The sequence below is a fragment of the Anabrus simplex genome, chromosome 2, assembly GCF_040414725.1.
Source record: "Anabrus simplex isolate iqAnaSimp1 chromosome 2, ASM4041472v1, whole genome shotgun sequence".
NCBI lineage: Eukaryota > Metazoa > Arthropoda > Insecta > Orthoptera > Tettigoniidae > Anabrus > Anabrus simplex.
The window spans coordinates 722,323,507-722,344,162 of NC_090266.1; the positions used below are offsets into that span (position 1 = coordinate 722,323,507).

At 43.4% G+C, this 20,656-nt stretch overlaps 1 protein-coding gene and 1 non-coding gene across 2 annotated transcripts in view; one reads left to right on the top strand and one right to left on the bottom strand.

Moving 5' to 3' along the window:
* The window catches only part of LOC136864403 (MOXD1 homolog 2), a 795,728-nt gene that overhangs the window by 703,800 nt on the left and 71,272 nt on the right, over positions 1-20,656 (bottom strand). The window lies entirely within an intron of this gene.
* Positions 14,231-14,307, top strand: TRNAS-CGA (transfer RNA serine (anticodon CGA)). Its single transcript has one exon. It is a non-coding gene; the product is annotated as a tRNA-Ser (tRNA).

Consider the following 20,656-nt stretch of genomic DNA (forward strand, 5'->3'; position numbering starts at 1 on the left):
CGGTAATGAGACTACTAAACCTCGACGTATGTAGAACACTCTGTCCGTATTAGACGGACCAATAACTACTGATGAAGTACTGTAGTTAATGAAAAACGGAAGGGGGGAGGGAATCACATACTATTAATGAAATTACGAATTTATGAAATATTTAGGTAACAATCATATGCTGGTAATAATAACAAAGGGCCGACAACCTTAAATGTTAGGCCCCTTAAAACAACAAGCATCAGCATCATCATCAATAAAAACAAAAATATTTAATAAAATTTTGGATGGTAGAAAAAGCCAAGATTTTGGCAAAAAATAATATGTCAATAGCAAAATGTCATTGAACTACCAGACAGAATTTTACCACATGATTATATCGTAATTGAAATGTTTAGCAAAATCTTCACTTCTCCAAAACATATAATTTTCTCGAAAGTTGCCATTCTTCATTAATTTGAAAGTAACCGGTAATTCAGAACCATACACTAGCGTCAATACATTATTAGTACTGAAGATGAAAGCAAGCTACTTCAATTTCCACATAATTCTTGAATTTCTTGGAATTAATGGTTTGCCTCCACATGTTCATATTCTAAAAATTGGAGCCATAGTTATGCTTCTTAAAAATCGGAACGTTTCCCAACGGTTCCTAAACGGAAAATTGCTATTTGCTTTACGTCGCACCGACGCAGATAGGTCTTATGGCGATGATGGGATAGGAAAGGCCTAGGAATGGGAAGGAAGCGGCCGCGGCCTTCATTAAGGTACAGCCTGGTGTGAAAATGGGAAACCACGGAAAACCATTTTCAGGGCAGCTGACGATGGGATTGGAACACACTATCTCACGAATGCAAGCTCACAGCTACGTGACCCTAACCGTATGGCCAACTCGCTCTCTATATGTAAAGAGTTTCAGAAGGATGACAAGAAGGTGAGTGTGAAAGTAACTATTGGAGTGAAAGGTATTGAGAAGCAGGTGATCATGGCAGAATGTAGGACCAAAAGAACATTATCAGAATTCTGCCAAATTTGTCAATAAAATAACAAAGGCTTACGAATACAGAAGCAAGAGGTATGGTGTGGTGGTTAATGGGTACGAAAAATATATATACGAATAAGGGTCTAAGAGAGAAACATGACGAAAATCGTTGCTTATGCCGTGAAGAATCAATGGAAGGGGCTCATCTGGTGAGAATGTATTGTGATACTGACTCACTTTCGGTTAAATATCCGAGTAATGAATACGAAGCAAAAATAGAAAGAGAAAGATTCCCATACAAATTTGGCTGTGCGGTTAGGGGCGCGTAGCTGCGAGCTTGCATTCGGGAGATAGTGGGCTCGAACCCCACTGTCGGCAGACCTGAAGTTAGTTTTCCGTGGTTTCCTAATTGTAAACCAGGCTGTACCTTAATTAAGACCACGACCGATTCCATCACACTTCTATCCCTTTCCTAACCCATTGTCACCATAAGACCTATCTGTGTGGATGTGACGTAAAGCTATTTGTAAAAAAAGTATACAATTAGTAAAGAAAGAGGGGATTGAAACGGGAAGAACAGTAAAATGTTTCTAGATTCGAAAAATACCTATGTGGCAAAAGAAAATGAGAGAAAAAATTACAAGCAGTGACTTAACCACTAAAAGGTAGGATTCATGCTTATTCTACAATATCGTTGCTGAGGAAGAAATACCGCTTATCTGACAATGCGCTTGCCTCCATTACCGCTTGAACCCTTGAGAGCTTCAAATAGAGGATTTTCTTGCACGTTTCCGAAGAGATTTTGCTTCAACTGGAACATCATCTCATGAAATGATGTGTTCCTTACAGAGTACAAACTAGTTCTTAGTGAATATCTGTACGTTAGTTGCCGATGTCTGGGGATCATTTGTTACTTTCACCGTCAAGAAAGGATGATTTATATGGTAAATATGATGAAATATGATACACTCAAGTACATTTATTATACTAACATATTCCGTTGGAAATTATGATTTTTTTTACTGTTATGTATAGTGCCTAAATTTATTGAGTCTACCGTAACATAACTGGTAGATATATATAGAAACTAGTGATGACTTTGTTATGAACTTTTGATTCTCAGGTTCAAAAGGAGATGCTCAGTCTGCAGACAAGTTGGCCATTCTCAAGCGTTCAATTATCAATTATAATTTGTGAACCATGTCGGGGAAATACTCCATTCAGTCTAGACTTTTACAGTACTTGACAAAGGCTCTATTGTCTATAACGCTCGCAGAATTTTCTTTGCCACTACCGCACGCTGCCTCTTGTAAGGCACAATGAATGGGACGTCAATAATCATGACTGATGACTAATACTTAATTGTCTGGCCGTTCTTTACGTTGTGTGCGCTGGACTATCCGGGATTATTTCTTCCAATACTTGATTGACTGGTTAACATTACAAAGCCCGGCCATTGTTCACCTCATTGCGAATTAAATTTGCATGAGTGATGTCACACATTATAGAGCTCAGGTTCATGAAACAAACAAAAATTCCAGGTGCGGTCGTGTGATGCTGTGACAAAGACTGATCTCTTCTACAGGGCGACCACAAGATTACGATATGTAGTTCAAGTATTGGGGAAGAGTCAGGAGGAATTCTGCAGTTAGCAAACATAAGCTAGGAATGATGAGAACTGCCATACACCAATCTGGATTTGCTGATTGATGCGGTGAACGCATTTTGAATAATAGAGTTCCCTCGGTACAGACCCATTCTTCTCACTGAATATTGGTCCCGCCTGCTAAATCCTCCTCATGTAATCCACAGCCTTATGAGTGGGTGGAAAATCTTTCATTTTCTTCAATCATGTAGTTATTAGAAATTCAGCGTGTGTACATACACTGAGTGGCCAAAAGTCACGGGAAGGGGTGTCCCAATAGAAAATGTGCCGTGTACGACCCCTGACCGTTGCAGCTAGCTGCGGCGTCTCTGAGCAAACTGTCACAGACATCAGTGTCGTGAACATGGCAACACGTCGCGAGTTAACTAACTTAAAACGTGGGATGACCTTTGGCGCAAGGCGCATGGGTCATACCATTGCAGAGACTACACGCGAATTCGGTTTTTCGAGGTCAACAGTGTCGAGGGTGGATCTTCGATAACGCAGAGAGAATGTTACCATCCGCATAAACCACCGCATGGGAATACCACAGGTTTTTAACGAACAGACATCACGTCGCCTCCGCAGAACCATACTGGGTTACTCTGCTAGTGGAAGTAAGATCACCACCCAGTTGAATGTTGGGAGTCATGGACTCAATTCTACCAGGACAGTAATGAGGCAAATGCACCGCATAGGCTTCACCAGCCGACGATCAACCCGTGCCCCTTTGCTGACACCTCGGCGCAGAGATCAAAGACGTGCCTTCAATGGACCGTGGAACAGTGGCGGCGTGTGGTATGGTACGATGAATCGCGGTTCCAGTTTTATTGAGCTGATGGGTGTGTGAGAGTGTGGTGTATGCCCCATGAAGCTACGGATCCTGCGTGTCAATAAGGTTGTGTCCAGGCGAGAGGTGGCTCAGTTCTGGTCTGGGCGGCGTTCTCATGGTCGCAATTAGGCTACATTATCCGGATGCAGGGAGCGCTGACATTTGCTTGTGATGTGGACATTCCTTCAGACCATCTGCATTCCTTTCTGGCCCTAGAGTACCCTCATGGAGATGCCATGTTTCAACAGGACAATACGCCATGTCACCGCTCTGTGGTGGCACGCAGGGGGTTGGAGGAGCACTCCAGTGAAGTTATGACCATGGATTGGCCCTCCAGATCCCCCGATCTTAATCCAGCAGAGAATTTAGGGGATGCTGTCGATGCTGGTGTACGCTCCACGAATCCCGCACCAACTACAAAATATAAATTGTGGGTACCATTGCAAGATGCGTGGGTTCAAATCCCTCCAGAACGATTCCAACACGCTGTAGATTTGATGCCTCACCGTACTGCCGTCATTTTGAGGGCTTGCGGAGGAACACCTTGTTATTAACACCACATTCAGTGCCTTCCCATGACTTTTGGCCACTCAGTGCAAATCACCTGATGTAAGACACCGTTAGTACAGTAATGTTCGGCCGAACTTGGTCAGATGGTTGTCCTTCACTTTTTAAGATAGTGGACTCGTTCTCAGCAACAACTTCGTGTCGTTGGCATAATACATATTAAGGAATTCCTGCGGGACGGAGCTGCGAGACCATGTTGTCTGTTATTCTACATAGCAATTGAAGTGGCGTTAAATAAATAATATTACTTTTTTGGAATAAGTTCCGGAATGCCTTCGTTCTCCGCGTATCACGGCGGAATTAGCCACTCGATCTAGTGGGAATAAGGTGGATTTTAAGCTTAGGGCAGTGGTGAATAACTTGTACGCTTCGTCGTCTTCTTCTACCTATAATTCTACCGCCCCAAGCAACATTAGGACAGTAAAAGAGTTGTGTATCACCGAGATAATGTAATTATTTCGGTACAGATCAAATTTGTACCAGAACTGAGGACTAGCTAGAGCACACACATAACTAGATCTGCCCATACTATACTGGCTATACGGAGGAGTTGCGAACTGGCAAAAGGTAGCTAGCATTCTTCATATTTCAGTCATATTACATTCCCAATATATTGCGGCCTTATACGGACAACTCGCTAGTGTAACCGGTGGCGTATGCTGTGCGCTACCGAGGCTATCAGTGAAGCCCAAACCTCAGTATTGAGAATGATGGAAGTCTAAAGCACATGATAATGTAAGCATCTGACACATTGTTCCATTAACAAAACTTGAAAGCTGTGAGAAAAAACCTCGCAAGTATTTCTAAGAGCAAGGCACAGGAGACATATTGCAGCCCAGACTCTAGTATCTCACCCCTCGACTCAACCCAACGCGGCTTGCTGCTGTATATCGGATAGGAGCGAGGACTGGGGGGATAGGTGTGCTAGGCTTCGGATCGTCAAATCGCCACTGCCAACCATCAACCATGCGTTACGCATCGTATATACTTCCTCACCTCATACTTCTAACTTAATTATATAGATAATTGAGTGCTGGTATTTTACTCCCGTTTACTTCTACATCCTTGTAGGAAGACACTGCAGGGCTGCTGTCATAGGAGCAATATAGTTTTCTTTCTATTGGTAGACCTGCTAAAATGAGATGCAATCTTTCAGGTTTAGTGTTCTCTTCCGCTGGTTGGAATCGAACCCGTGATCATGGGTCGGACACCACCACGATCTTCCGAGGAAACCAATTAACCAGTGAACGATGGGTATGATCGCTGTAAAATTCAACATTTTATTTGTTAATAATAATAATAATAATAATAATAATAATAATAATAATAATAATAATAATGGTGCATGGCATCTGTATAGGCTTGGTGGTGACGTACTGAAGATAAAATGAAATGAAATGTTGTATGGCTTTTAGTGAGGGGATATCCCAGGACGGGTTCGGCTCGCCAGATGCAGGTCTTTCTATTTGACTCCCGTAGGCGACCTGCGCGTCGTGATGAGTATGAAATGATGATGAAGGCAACACATACACCCTGTCCCCGTGTCGTTGGAATTAACCAATTAAGGTTAAAATCCCCGACTCGGCCGGGAATCGAACCCGGGACCCTCTGAACCGAAGGCCAGAACGCTGACCGTTCAGCCAACGAGTCGGACGAAGATAAAATGAATGGTGAAGACGTTATAAAAACCCAGTCCCCAAGCTAGGGGAATTAACAGTAATGAGGGGGTAAAGGCAAGCATTCTATCCATTTAGCCACAAAGCCGGACTTTAATTTGCTAAACCTTAGGATACCGTCTCCGCTGATCACGGGTTGAGCATTAGCAGTAGCAGAGGCCAGGGCAGTAGCTTTTGAAGCAGCCTTGACAACACAGCAGTCTACTCCGTTGGCTGCAGCTCAAAACGCTGAAGGCTTGACGTTTACTAAACCAACCATCGAAAAGTGGTAGCCTAAGTCTAGTGGCAGGCCACGTCTTGATTCCAGCATACGCCACTGAGTATAATATAACAAATAACAAAGTGAGTGTCAACCGCTGAGCATCGATATTTATAAGGCTTTCTAACGCCTGAAACAAATTGACAGATTTCAATAGATCGGTAATACTAATTATGTACCATTTTCATCATACAACTGTACATAGTATTACGGCTCTCACTTTGAAAGTTGACAGTATGTCGCACCCTGCTGCTCTTGAGTGGCAGGCATGTTCGTGTGAAATGAACTACGCCTACACCTCAAAGCGCTTAACTTATCGCAAATGCCAGAACTCACACGCAAACCAGCTTGTTAAAGTATATAAATATAGCTCGATTGAGCAGATAATATACAATACGACAGCAAACAGTAAGTATGTGTGTTTCCAAGCTGCATGTGAGTTTGGAAAGTCAATGAGCACTGTATCACAAGTCATACAACAGCACTCCTATTGATATCGCACTGGCCGACCCCACAACACGTGCTGAGATGTGTTGCATACCTCATTACGGATGCTGCGACTCATTTCCTTTAATCCTTACAGAACGGATTTCATAATGAGATTTAATGATTCTGCTACCGCGATGTACTTGACCTGTCGAACAATAACCCTTCATGTTCACAATGTGTAACTGTGTTTCGTAAGAATCAAAGCTTTAAAGTTATTATTACTGTGGAATTTCCTTCCATCCAAGTTCCCGTGTTCATATACCAAGAAGAAAGCCATCTCTGTTCAGGCCATTAGAGCCCGTGGAGGAGAGGAAGGTAAAGAAAGACATCCACTAGCCATAACTTCGGCACTAAATTGAGTAGTTAGCTCTACAGCCGGCCTCGTTTTCCCCTAGGAATTAAACTGCTATTACTTTTGGTGTAGATTGAGTGAACCACAGAGCCATGTGCTTCTCTAAAAGTGGAAAACTCCATTCTAAATTTTCTACTTCCTGACGGGGACTCGAATTCCCATTATTATTTCCTTTACCCTCGCTTCAGTGAAAGGGACAATGTTTATTCCTGACGAAAACTATAAGGATTGTCACGTCCAAAGGTACAGGTGAAATAAAGGCATTCACAGAAGAAAGACGTGTGGGAGTAACTGATGCATGAACAGACCTCTCGTTACCAGTAACAGGTCTTTGAATGTAGGCACCCCTGTTAGTGGTAGCTAATATGGAAATTACAAGAACCTATTTTGGTTTCGTATATTCTCATTTATGATAGAGTAGTAACAATTGTATAGTCGCTCAAAAAATGAATAGACGCATAGCATTGTATGTTCCTTGCATTTAATATTTTTTCCCAATTAACCTGAATTATTTTCAAAATATAATTCACCTCCCATGTAGATACAACCCTGTGGATACCCACAACGATTGGTTCAATTTTTATTCAATTCGCTTTACGTCGCACCGACACAGATAAGTCTTATGGCGACGATGGAACAGGAAGTGGCTAGGAGTGGGAAGGAAGCGGCCGTGGCCTTAATTAAGGTACAGCCCCAGCATTTGCCTGGTGTGAAAATGGGAAACCACGGAAAGCCATCTTCAGGGCTGCCGACAGTGGGGTTCGAACCCACTATCTCCCGAATACTGGCTACTGGCCGCACTTAAGCGACTGCAGCTATCGATCTCGGTGGTTCATTTGTTTTTGAGAAGAGTATACCTGCAAGGAACTTACGCAATACCGTGCGATCACTCTTTCTTTTAGCAACTGTACCTCCCACTGTCAAGCTACCAGAATTCTGTAACGCAGGAGTTCTTCAAAGTGCCAACAAATTTATTGACACGCGTCTGGCGGATCTGGGCACCTGCCAGTACCACCGGACTGAGTTGAGATCAAGCCCATCACCTCTGGCTCCAGTGGCCCGCAGTTCTGCTGTCTGAGCCACACAGCCCGGCTCTTATTTATAATACTATCAAATTATCGAGAATACTAATTCCTTGGAGATACGCAAACATGTTCGATTTTATTTTGCTTCTTTTCGGTCATATTTATCTATAAGAGATATTTTCTACCATGTATTCAATTGTCCTCCTCTGTGGTGTGGTGGTTAGTGTGATTATCTGCCACCCATGGAGGCCCGGGTTCGATTTCCGGTTCTGCCACAAAATTTGAAACGTGGCACTAGGGCTGGAACGGGGTCTAATCAGCCTCGGAAGGTCAATTGAGTAGAGAGGGATTCGATTCCCACTTCAGCCATCCTAGAAGTAGTTTTCCGTGGGTTCCGACCTCAGATATCCATGAAGTGGTTTTACGTGTTTTTCCACTTCTTCTCCAGGCAAATGTCGGGATGGTACCCGACTTAAGGCCACGGCCGCTTTTTCCTGTCTTCCTTGCCTATCCCTTCAATTCCTCCCATCCCCCACAAGGCCCCTGTTCAGCATAGCAGGTGAGGCCGCCTGGGCGAGGTACTGGTACTACTCCCAGTCTTATACCCCGACCCAAAGTCTCATGCTCCAGGTCACTGCCCTTGAGGGGTTAGAGGTGGGATCCCTCCCTCAGTCCAAGGAAAACCAACCAAAACAGGTTAATTTTCAATTGCTTGAATCATAAAATCCCCTTTTATCCGTGTCCACTTGAAAACTTTACAACTGAATCGTAGAGTGACGGAGATTATAGTTTTAAGGCACAAAACCCCGAGATAATCTGCCCTTTTGTTATCGAGTAATATTAGTCACAATAACTTAAAGGAATGCAACATAATTTTTCGGCAAGACGGGTAATGTTTGCATCCATGTTAATAAATGCTCCGCGAAATTGCTATGGAGCGGCCAGGAACGGTAGAAATGAGGATAATAAAGATGCAAATCTTTATCGTAAGAATTGCGGGTTCAATTTATTAAGCGTACTCGCGCTGGCTGGCGAGTATCGAGCGGGAGGTCGGACGGGCTGCGAGATATTAAACGGAAAGTAGAAGAAAAACGGAACGGTAAAGTGGGGAGGGAAAGAGAGTCTTCAATGGAGGACATAATTAGCAGCTCTGCATTGCGGAGAAATGGTTCAGGTTACTGTACCTGTTACAAGAACGCCCACTGTAGACGCCTCCACTGTAATGAATTCATTTTTAAGAAAAAGGAGCTACAACCAAGGAAGCAGACCCATCCTGTAGACACAGTTTAGTAGCTCTTATCCGGGGCGAGTAAACAAAGTCGACAACCCTCCATCTTCAATTGGAGAGGCACTACAACCAAGAGGGTTTGGCTAGCCATCTTCACAACTAAACTATTCCCCTGAGCTCCAACCTTTTATTTAGAGTCAAAATCTGCGCTTCACCGCAGGTTACCATAGCCTTTTTGCTGCTTCCTTTGATAGCAAGCATTATAAAAATTTACTCCCGTTAACATTTCTACAGGAAGCGTATTAAAAAAATTAGCAATGCTATCCACAATAATGAAATTTGGATTACAGTCACCGAGGCTAATGAGCTCTTTCATACAGCGTATACGTTGAATACCTTACAAAATTACTTCAGTACAAAGTGAAAGAAGGATTTCAACTAAGATCTTAAACATAATGAAATTAGGCCTAGTAAAAACATATTTAATGAGATCAGAAACTTCGAATGAATAAATCCTGAGCTACGCAATGGTGAAAAGGTGAATGAGCGCATGGTATTTTATGTTTGTCCCATTTAATTTTTATCAAGATTCTTTTCAGACCAAATTTGCTGAACGGAAGTGAAAGCTGTTGGAAATAACAGACATGGAATTTGTGAGAATGATTGCTGGTACAAACAGATGGGGAAAATGGCAAGAGGGTTCTTGCAATGAGGAGATAAAGGTAAAGAATTGAATGGATGAAACCTTGCGTAAAATCCCGTTTCGGTGGTGGGGACATCCGATGTGAATAGAGAAGGTGAGGTTCGTTAAGATAAAAATGAACTCAGACACGAAGGGTAAGAGATGGTGAGACTAAACACCGATGGCTGGACTCGGTTTTTAATTAACTGTGAGAAATGTGGAAATGTGCGTGGCCAAAGAGCTAGTTCTAAATGGAAGATTGTGGAGTCACATAGTTCAGTCACAGAAGCTTGCAGACTGGACGCTGGAAGTCATAACAGTCTATAATGAAGACAAATGTATGTATGTATGTATGTATGTATGTATGTATGTATGTATGTATGTATCTATGTATCTATGTATCTATGTATGTATGGAAAATCATCCGGCCTTAAACCTACAGTCCAAACCCAAAACGACCGAGCTCGATAGCTGCAGTCGCTTAAGTGCGGCCAGTATCCAGTAATCGGGAGATAGTGGGTTCGAACCCCACTGTCGGCAGCACTGAAGATGGTTTTCCGTGGTTTCCCATTTTCACACCAGGAAAATGCTGGGGCTGTACCTTAATTAAGGCCACGGCCGCTTCCTTCCCATTCCTAGGCCTTTCCCATCCCATCGTCGCCATAAGACATATCTGTGTCGGCGCGACGTAAAGCAAATAGCAAAAAGAGAAAAAAGAAACCCAAAACGATCAAGGATGTATCCAGTAACCGCAGAAATACCTGTGATAAGTTGAAGGAAATGATGATGATGATGATGATGGTGATTATTATTATTATTATTATTATTATTATTATTATTATTATTATTATTATTATTATTATTATTAAAAATCCGCTATCTCAGCATTTTCTGAGAATGCGTTCACACACACCCGCGTGATATACAGCAAGATGAAGCCCGCCATGGCACATCATCGACCCTTCATGTTACCTCTTTTGTTATCTCGGGTACCGCCACTTGCCGTTAAGTGTTATGAAGACACTCAGTTCAAATTCAGTGGTCAGTATCCTATAACGAGTTCACTGTAAATTGCATATATTTAATTTCGTCCAAGATACCCGTCCAAAATATTGTGAAATGATAACCATGTTATTGGTTGTACGTCCCACTAACTAACTGTACGGTTTTCGAACATGCCGAAGTGGTGAAAGTTTGTCCCGCAGAAGCTCTTTTACGTGTCGATAACTCTACTGCCACGAGGCTATTGTATATGAGCACCTTCAAATACCATAGAATTAAACCGGACTCCTACCTGCCAACTTGGGTTCGGATGGCAGGCACTCGACCATCTCACCCACTGAGCCCGGCCCAAAATTGAGTGAGAATGGAGCAAAATATATATTTGATTTTTGCCGAGGAGCTATCATCACGTGATTTCACAGGAAGTGGAAGGGCTGAACTACAGTCGCCGGCATGTCATTGCTAACAACCACTGATATTCTCATCAAAATATTTGAAAAGAGGTCACTAGAAACATAATTTAACTATGTGATTGTGTACTGTATAAAGTGATGTTAAATGTACTCCGACATGTCTGCCTTGATAGACCTGGAGTAAACCTTTCATTTCAATTGGAAGGAACTCGAACATGTAAATATTTTCCTTCCGCTGGCTTTATTATCTAGAGAGCGTCTGAAAACGAAAACAGGAGAATCATATCACACTCATCAACATACCCTAACACCCTTAGGCGAAAGTGGTAGGAACGCAAGATTAAACAAGAAGGTCTCTGAATAACTAATTTGTCTGCAGTCCATTATGTCTTTGCCATATGCATTTATTACTACCAAATATTACCTTTAAGATACTTACGAGGATGGTGAAAGATCGTAGTTTGGACTTTTCTGCCTCACTACTGATATTTATTTTTCTCCTAATCTGAGCTTCAATTTGTCGGATATATACTGTAGTAAAAGTACTAATTTTCGATGAAACCGAATGAATCGTTTAGCAGTTTCAGAGATGGACTGTACCATCAATTAATTGTACTCCATTTCAACGAGTTAAACGCACAACAATGAATTAAAAGTAGAGACATTAATTCAATTAATTAACTGTTCAATTAACTTTTTACACAAATTGCAATATCCTGAATATATTGCTGGCTACATCCACTGAGCTTTCAGTTCATAATTCGCCTCATCGGTTAATTGCGAGACAAAACAATTCAAAAGTCTTTCTTTCAACGTTCAACGGATACTAGCAGACCCTTCTAAAAGGAAATAAAGAGAAAATATTGGACACCGTCAATATTAGCACTCAAACACTACGTCTCTAAAGGTAGCTTTCAACCTTTATGTTGAGATTACACAAAATCAGTGAAATCATCCACGCTAAGAATTGCAACCCATGATGTTCAGCTTCGATTGATGTCACTTTCCTGGGAGTGATTCATTGATATATCGTACTCTTCAAAAAAATTAATTTTATTAGCTGTGTGAGGCGTGCTACAGAAATTAGTTGCGACATCTCATACTCAATAACTTCCCCGCACGCTTTACGAAACAAGTCAGGCACTTGTCAAAAGATGTGTTTAAAATATGGTCGCCTTTCTTTCTCATTTCTTCTTTCTTAATCTGTTTACCCTCCAAGGTCGGCTTTTCCCTCGGACTCAGGGAGGGATTCCACCTCTACCGCCTCAGTGTCCTGGAGCGTGAGACTTTGGGTCCGGGAAAAACTGGGAAGGAGGACCAGTACCTCGCCCAAGCGGCCTGACCAGCTATGCTGAAGAGGGACCTTGTAGAGGAATGGAAAGTTTGGAAGGTACGGGCAAGGAAGAGGGAAGAAAGAGGTCGTGGCCTTAAGTTAGGTACCATACCGGAATTTGCCTGGAGATGTGGGAAACCACGAAAACCACTTCGAGAATGGCTGAGGTGGGAATCGAATCCAGCTCTTCTCAGATGACCTCCCAAGGCTGAGTGGACCCCGTTCCAGCCCTCATAGTACTTTTCAAATTTCGTGGCAGAGCCGGGAATAGAACCAGGGCATCCGGGGGTGGCAGCTATTCACGCTAACCACTACACCACAGACGCGGACTGTTTACAATAGAAATGCATTAAATTTAGCAAGGGAATACACAACATAGCATAAACACATTACTAACGTTATTGATAAAATCTGTTTTATTATGCCATATCCTCTTAATCTGCTTACACTCCAGGGTTGTTTTTTCCCTCGGACTCAGCCAGGGACCCACCTCTACCGCCGGGATCCACCTCTACCGCCTCAAGGGCAGTGTCCTGGAGCTTCAGATTCTGGGTCTGAGAATACAACTGGGAGGATGACCAGTACCTCACCCAGTGAGCCTCGCCTGTTATTATGCTGAACAGGGCCCTTGCGGAGGGATGGGAAGATTGGAAGGGATAGACAAGGAAGAGGGAAAGAAGCGGTCGTGGCCTTAAGTTAGGTACCATACCGGAATTCGCCTGGAGGAGATGTGGGAAACCACGAAAACCACTTCAAGAATGGCTGAGGTGGGAATCGAACCCAGCTCTACTCAGTTGACCTCCCAAGGCTGAGTGGACCCCGTCCCAGCCCTCGTACCAGTGTTCAAATTTCGTGGCAGAGCCGGAAATCGAACCCGGACCTACGAGGGTGGCAGCTAACGACACTAATCACTACACCACAGAGGCGGACTTGAATTTTCTCTTTTGGGAATAAGTTACTTAGTGGAGTGGTCTCGCAAGACAAGGTTTAATAGCTTGTGAAATGTAGAAGAAACCCCTTAATTGTGATCAACCGGGCGAGTTGGCCGTACGGTTATGGGCGCGCAGTTGTGAGCTCGCATCCGGGAGATAGTGGGTTCGAATCCCAGTGTCTGTACCTTCGAAGATGGTTTGTCCGTGGTTTTCCCATTTTCACGCCAGGCAAATGCTGGGGCTGTACCTTGATTAAGGCCACGGTCGCTTCCTTCCCATTCCTAGGCCTTTCCTGTCCCATCGTCACCATAAGACTTATCTGTGTCGGTGAGACGAAAAACAAATAGCAAAAAATGTGATTAATATTTCTCACATACTACCTTCGTGCCCAGCAGTACTCTCAGATTTTGAGTCAGTTCTTTAGTTCTTTGCGTTCAAGTTCAAGAGAACAGAAGGTGTAGAAAGTCAGGAGAGTAAGTTATCACTGCTGTAAACACAGGAGGTAGGAAGAACATGATACGGCAGGCTGATTGATGATACGTCCACACTTGCTAAATATCATGGAATAATAAACTTACTCTACAGAAGGGTTTTTTTTTTTTTTTTTTGTCTTACTGTATATTTCTTCATTCAAACACAACACACTATACTGCCAAATACCAAAGAAGGATGTACTGAAATATGAAGATATCTCTTCGCAAAGTTTTGGCGTCATGGAGGGCATCTGATCGTAAAACAGGACCAAATTCACAAATTCTACAGTGTGCTAGCAGCAGTGCCAGACCTGTAGCTCAGATCCTTTCAAACAGAACAAAGATGGCCTAGGCCACCATAGCTCAATTGGTAGAGCAACCGACGCGAAATCGGGAGGTTGTGGGTTCGGATCCCACTGGTGTCCGGCTGGCCATTTTTGTTCTGTACTTAACATCTTTTCAACACGTACTACATGTACGTAACACGACCTAATACGTTGAAAGTCTGTTTCGATCACAAATTTAATATTCTAAAATGATTATAATTTTGGAAAGCCCAATATTTTTATCAGCTTTATTCTGAGCCTGAATATGGTTTATTCAATTCAGTGGAAACTGTAAGAGATTTAAGGTCCGACAAGTCGAGGTGGATTGTCTTCACTCAGTTGAAGTAAGACGGACAACACAGTAACGAGTATTACAGTATATTCATTTCAGATCCAAAATAGTCAGTCCAAGCAGAACAACTCCACTGCTCAACCTTTCACATTCTCAAAGGTAAGAAGACGGACAGACAACAGAAATTCGCCTTAAATAGGAGTCACAATCGGCACAGCACTATTACAGAGACAATAGAGCTAGAGTTAACGTGCACATGCGTTATACTCCCCTCCTAAACATCGCTGCCAAAAATCATGTGGGAGAGAACATGCGAGTAGGGGAAATTATGAGGTAATTGTACGAAAAATTCTCGGATAAAGATTATACAAGGTACTGCATATTTATTTTGCCTACAATGAACTATTAGGCCATACATATTAAGCAACGGTAAAAAATGAACGTAGGGCCTAATATATAAGTCTATTATGACTTTTAGTACCACGAGTGTCCGAGGACATGTTCGGCTAGCCAGGTGCAGGTCTTTTGAGTTGAAGACCGTGGGCGACCTGCGCATCGAGATGAGGATGAAATAAATATGAAGACGACACATACATTCAGTCCCCGCGCCATCGAAATTAGCCAAAGATGGTTAAAATTCCCGACCCTACCAGGAATCGAACGCGGATCCCCTGTGACCAAAGGCCAGCACGCTAACAATTTAGCCATGGAGCAGGACGCCATCGCAGAGAAACGGAAATAGTGTTTAGCATGGCATAGTTTTCGTAATCTGTACCACATTTGGAATTATTTTTCATAGAAAATGTATCTTCCTTGTAGAAGTATGAATTAGCAAACAAACAGTTTAAATATATAAGTGTGGTGGAATGTTCGCCTTAGATGATCCATCTGCAGGACCACTGGCTTTACTTGGAATCTCGTGGACCAAATCTTGTCCAAGAGTAGCAAGGGAATTCCCATTACTAACTCGTACCCAAATATACGCCGTCTCTATGGTCGAAGACAGAACTCTTAAAACACACGCATGATAATAATGTCATTTCATTCCTGTAAAATAGGAGACATTTTCATCATCATCATCATCTGTTTACCCTCCAGGTTCGGCTTTTCCCTCGGACTCAGCGAGGGATCCCACCTCTACCGCCTCAAGGGCAGTGTCCTGGAGCTTCAGACTCTTGGTCGGGGATACAACTGGGGAGAATGACCAGTACCTCGCCCAGGCGGCCTCACCTGCTATGCTGAACAGGGGCCTTGTGGAGGGATGGGAAGATTGGAAGGGATAGGCAAGGAAGAGGGAAGGAAGCGACCGTGGCCTTATGTTAGGTACCATCCCGGCATTCGCCTGGAGGAGAAGTGGGAAACCACGGAAAACCACTTCCAGGATGGCTGAGGTGGGAATCGAACCCACCTCTACTCAGTTGACCTCCCGAGGCTGAGTGGACCCCGTTCCAGCCCTCATACCACTTCTCAAATTTCGTGGCAGAGCCGGGAATCGAACCCGGGCCTCCGGGGGTGGCAGCTAATCACGCTAACCACTACACCACAGAGGCGGACAGGAGACATTTTACGGGTCAAAATTAACTTTCTGAAGTAAATTCTAAAACTACAGCGGAGTAAATACGGTAATCGCTGTATTAAACGTCATAAAATTACTCGCGGCCACGATACACAGAAATACCAAAATCATTTGCGAGAATGAAAAAATATGGAAATGATGAAGGGCTACTTTCAATGTCATAGGTGCTGAATCGTGAAGATACACAACAGTAATGAACATCACTCCAGTACAGCTCAATTAACAGAGCTTTGGAATGGTAAAGTAGTTTGGCTGCGAACCACTTAGAGTTAACCAGCTGTGGGAAATTCAAATAATTTTATCCCCTGGCGATAAAGAGATTGAAAGTATTGAAAAAAAACCTCGTTGAATTCATCAAAACGTAGCTGTTTCATGGTGACACGCAACTCAGTCAAATGGGCCTTGCAGTTTAATCCACCGAAGCGGGGTTAATTTTACTATAACCGTTTTCCAACCAAGGGATTCAAGTCAGCAGTCATGCGAGTTGTAAATGTGGGTTCATCCTACTCAACTCTGGGAGTACAGACTATCTCAGCAGTTGAGACATTACGAACACAAAGCCGCAATTACGGTAGACATTGAAATTAGCGGTGATCCAGAGATGAACTATTGCACAGTCGCTTCGTTGCCTACCACATAAAGGACTCTTTACACACTGGTTTTCAAAGATGGGTGTCAAATTCGTTCTGCTATTCACTTGTTCTATTTCTTCGCTCCCTCATTCCAAATAACTCTCGAAATCGTTCTGCCGCTAACCCCAAATGGGTTTATCCTAAACTTTGCTTGCAGCTGTCACTCGCACCATATCAGTTTCTTATCGCGGAACAACGCCTACTTACATTCCGGCATTCAATGAGTTTCTGTTCTTTACAAAATTCACAGAAATTGTTCATCATAACATGTAACGAAAAATAGAAAATATCGCCACCACCGGGCAGAGTGAATCAGAACCTACGTTGGCGGGTTCGATCCTCGTTCAGTCCGGTGGTAGTTGAACAGATAAGCCAGCCCCGTGTAGGTACATTTACAGCACATAAGAAACATACGCGAGACAAAATTTCCAGCACTTTGGCGTGTCCAGAATTCGGTTCTGCTATCATGAACACAAGAGGTGGGAGCCTAATCAAAACCAACAGGGACACTGCAAATGAAATGCTAACAAATTAAAAGCAAAACAAAATTAATCTCAACCTCCTTGGACTATTAAAACCCAAATAGTGAATGGGAACAGAAAGAAGTGACATTTTCATGAATAAATTCAACACTTCCATTATACAGCCAGTACACTCCTATGTAACCTACAATATAATGAATACAATTCATAAATGTCCAAGGGATCCGTAGACATGAACATGCGTCTTTAAACATGCCAGTCTCTTCTGGCAACATTCACAACCGACACTTCCCGGTCAAAGACTATATACTACTACTACTCAATGCTTTTATTTCTCCCCTGAAGGGGGAGGCGGGCCTCTTAGTCGGTGACGCCGTCTCTCAGGCCAGGAAATCTGTATTGGAGGAGGATATTTTTGGTAAAGGTGAGAGGGTTGGCGACCGTGGCATATTCTAGGAACTTCCCCGGCATTAGCCTTAGTGTCGGAGAATGGAAAGCCACGGAAAACCAGCCGACGGGGGTTGGGACCAGCCCTTCTCCGTTTCCCCAAACACAGAGGCGTAGAGCCTCGGCTGGTCGGTCGGAGTGCAGGGCAGTCGGACCACGGACTAGCCGTGGCTCTTTGCAGACCGACACCTAATCTGCATCCGCCGATGGATGTCATATACCGCAGAACGCGAAGAAGTGTATTTCTTTGGTCCGAGAAAAATGCTCACTTCACATCAGAAACTGAACACTTCCTACCATAAACGCAAGCTCAACCTCATGCAACCGTCATTTGTTTCCATCAGATTTCCGTTACTATATCATTTGTTTCAATGACACTACGATGATACAACAATGGCGTGTGGTCTCCGGAGAGGCCTGACGCAGGTCATTCGAGATGGCACCCTCTAGGTGAGCTATGTGTCTGTAAGGATAGAGCCCTACCTAACATGCATGTTAATGCTGAAGACGGTACACACACCCAGCTTCCGAACCAGAAGAATTAACCAATGAAGGTTGAAAACCCCGAACCGGACAGTATTTCAACCCGGGACTCCTTGAATCAAAGACCAGCATGCTAACCATTTAGCCACGGAGCCGGACAGTACTATGGTACACGGACTTCCACAACGTACAAGTTGCAACATCCCTCATAGATAGCGAGCGAGACTGACAGGGGCAAATCTGAACGATGGGCTTCAAAAGTGCAACAGACCAACCGAAGGCTTCAAAACTTGAGAGTAAATATTACCTTCTTGTAGGAATAAAATGTGTACTGGGGCTGGGGCTCGGGAAGGAAGGAAGGAAGGAAGGAAGGAAGGAAGGAAGGAAGGAAGGAAGGAAGGAAGGAAGTACAACGGGAGCGTAAACAATCCCTACTGCAGTTTATCCCCAGCAGCATTGAAAATAATAACTATTCATACGACTTAAACACCATTGAAGGAATGCGCTGGTAATGGTAAGGCTATTTTTCTCCAAATAATTAACTACATTTTATTGGTAGCCTTCAGCCATGTCTCTCACAAATCACCTTCAAATGGCAAGCGCATTTACAGTCGAGATGTCGCACTTTTGTAGTCTTTCCTTTTTTTTTTTTGCCATTTGCTTTACGTCGCACCGACACAGATAGGCCTTATGGGATAGGAAAGGCCTAGGAAGTTGAAGGAAGCGGCCGTGGCCTTGATTAAGGTACAGCCCCGGCATTTGCCTGGTGTGAAAATGGGAAACCACGGAAAACCATCTTCAGGGCTGCCGACAATGGGGCTCGAACCCACTATCTCCCGATTGCTGGCTACTGGCCGCACTTAAGCGACTGCAGCTATCGAGCTCGGTACTTTTGTAGTCAACATTTGAAACTTTCACAAGTGTTTTTGTACAGTACTTTATAGTGGCCTATATCGAGGTACAGCCCCAGCATTTGCCTGGTGTGAAAATGGGAAACCACGGAAGACAATCTTCAGGAATTCAATGACAGCTCTCCGCTCTCGACGTACCTCTCGGAAGCGCGTCGTAATAAGTCACCAAGACCTATCTGTGTCGGTGCGACGTAAAGCAACTTGCATTGGATCCTGAATTAACATACTCGGCTAAGAAGACAAATTGACATCTTTAAGTATTTCTTGATTGTTCACATTTAGTAGTCTTTTATTTATTTTAGATCTTTTACTTTCCTTGCTTCATTTCAGCTGTATGCGAACCTCCTCGGTAGCGAAATTGCACTAAACAATCGCTACGATTACATAGCTCAATCCTCCGTGCGGTTGGGAGCGGGCAGTTGTGAGCTTGCATCCGGGAGATAGTGGGTTCGAATCCCACTGTCGGCAGCCCTGAAGATAGTTTTCCATGGTTTCCCTTTTTCGTACCAGGCAAATGCTGGGGCAGTACCTTAATTAAGACACGACCGCTTCCTTCCCACTCCTAGCCCTTCCCTATCCCATCGTCGCCATAAGACCTATCTGTGTCGGTGCGACGTAAAGCAACTAGCAAAAAGGAAAGAATAAGAACTTTGTCTTCATCCCTTGAGGGGCATCAGGTAGGTTTGTTCTGCTATCAAAATTATCATTTTGGAATTTCCTCCGGCAGCAGCACATATCTTCAGTAAAATGTACTGTATATCAAATGTCCCTGTTTACCACGACGATGAAATTAGACAAGGAACACCGGACTCGGCACACAGAAACGTCTCCTTCTTGTAAAGAATACACTTGAAGATTTTTAAAGCACCAGAATTCCATGTCGCCTGTTACAACCTAGATTTAAACTTGATTCGAACAGGTGACATTACCACGTAAACCTTTAAGTCTGCACGTAGTCGAAATGAACATAAATTCTGTACATAAATTACCTCCCCATTCCTTTGGTTACATGGAAAGATGGATGCTTTGACAAGTCAAATTCCTACAACATTTTTAGTGTTTTCCCAGTACGACGTCTTCTACCTCAATGATTTGAGGACTGTGAAAGTAAAAGGATGCTCTCTCCTGCCACGTCAGATCACGCCAAAATTCACAATCGTCCTCAACTCCCTTCTTTCATATCCTTAGAAAGAGAACTAAATGACCTAAATTGTATTCCCTTTTCTTCAAGAGGAATTCAATGACAGCTCTCCGCTCTCGACGTACCTCTCGGAAGTGCGTCGTAATAAGTCACCAAGTATCCATGATTCATCTCGGGTGTTTCTCTACAACTGTACACATCGCCGATAAACACGAAGGGAGTTTAAAAACAATATCGCTATACATATAATTCATCTTTCTGGTAACTAAAGGGGAAATTCCTTACCCTGATATCCACTGTGACAAAGGTGTGCTCGGTTCATCCGGAAGGACATGGGTTCGATTCCTCTTCAGGATGGCGAGAAATGTAAGAAACGAGATTACCGTTTCCGGAAGTGCACATGGCCCTGAGATTCACTCAGCCTACATCAAAAATGAGTACCAGGTTAATTCCTGGGGGCAAAGGCGGCTGGGCGTAGAGAAAACCAC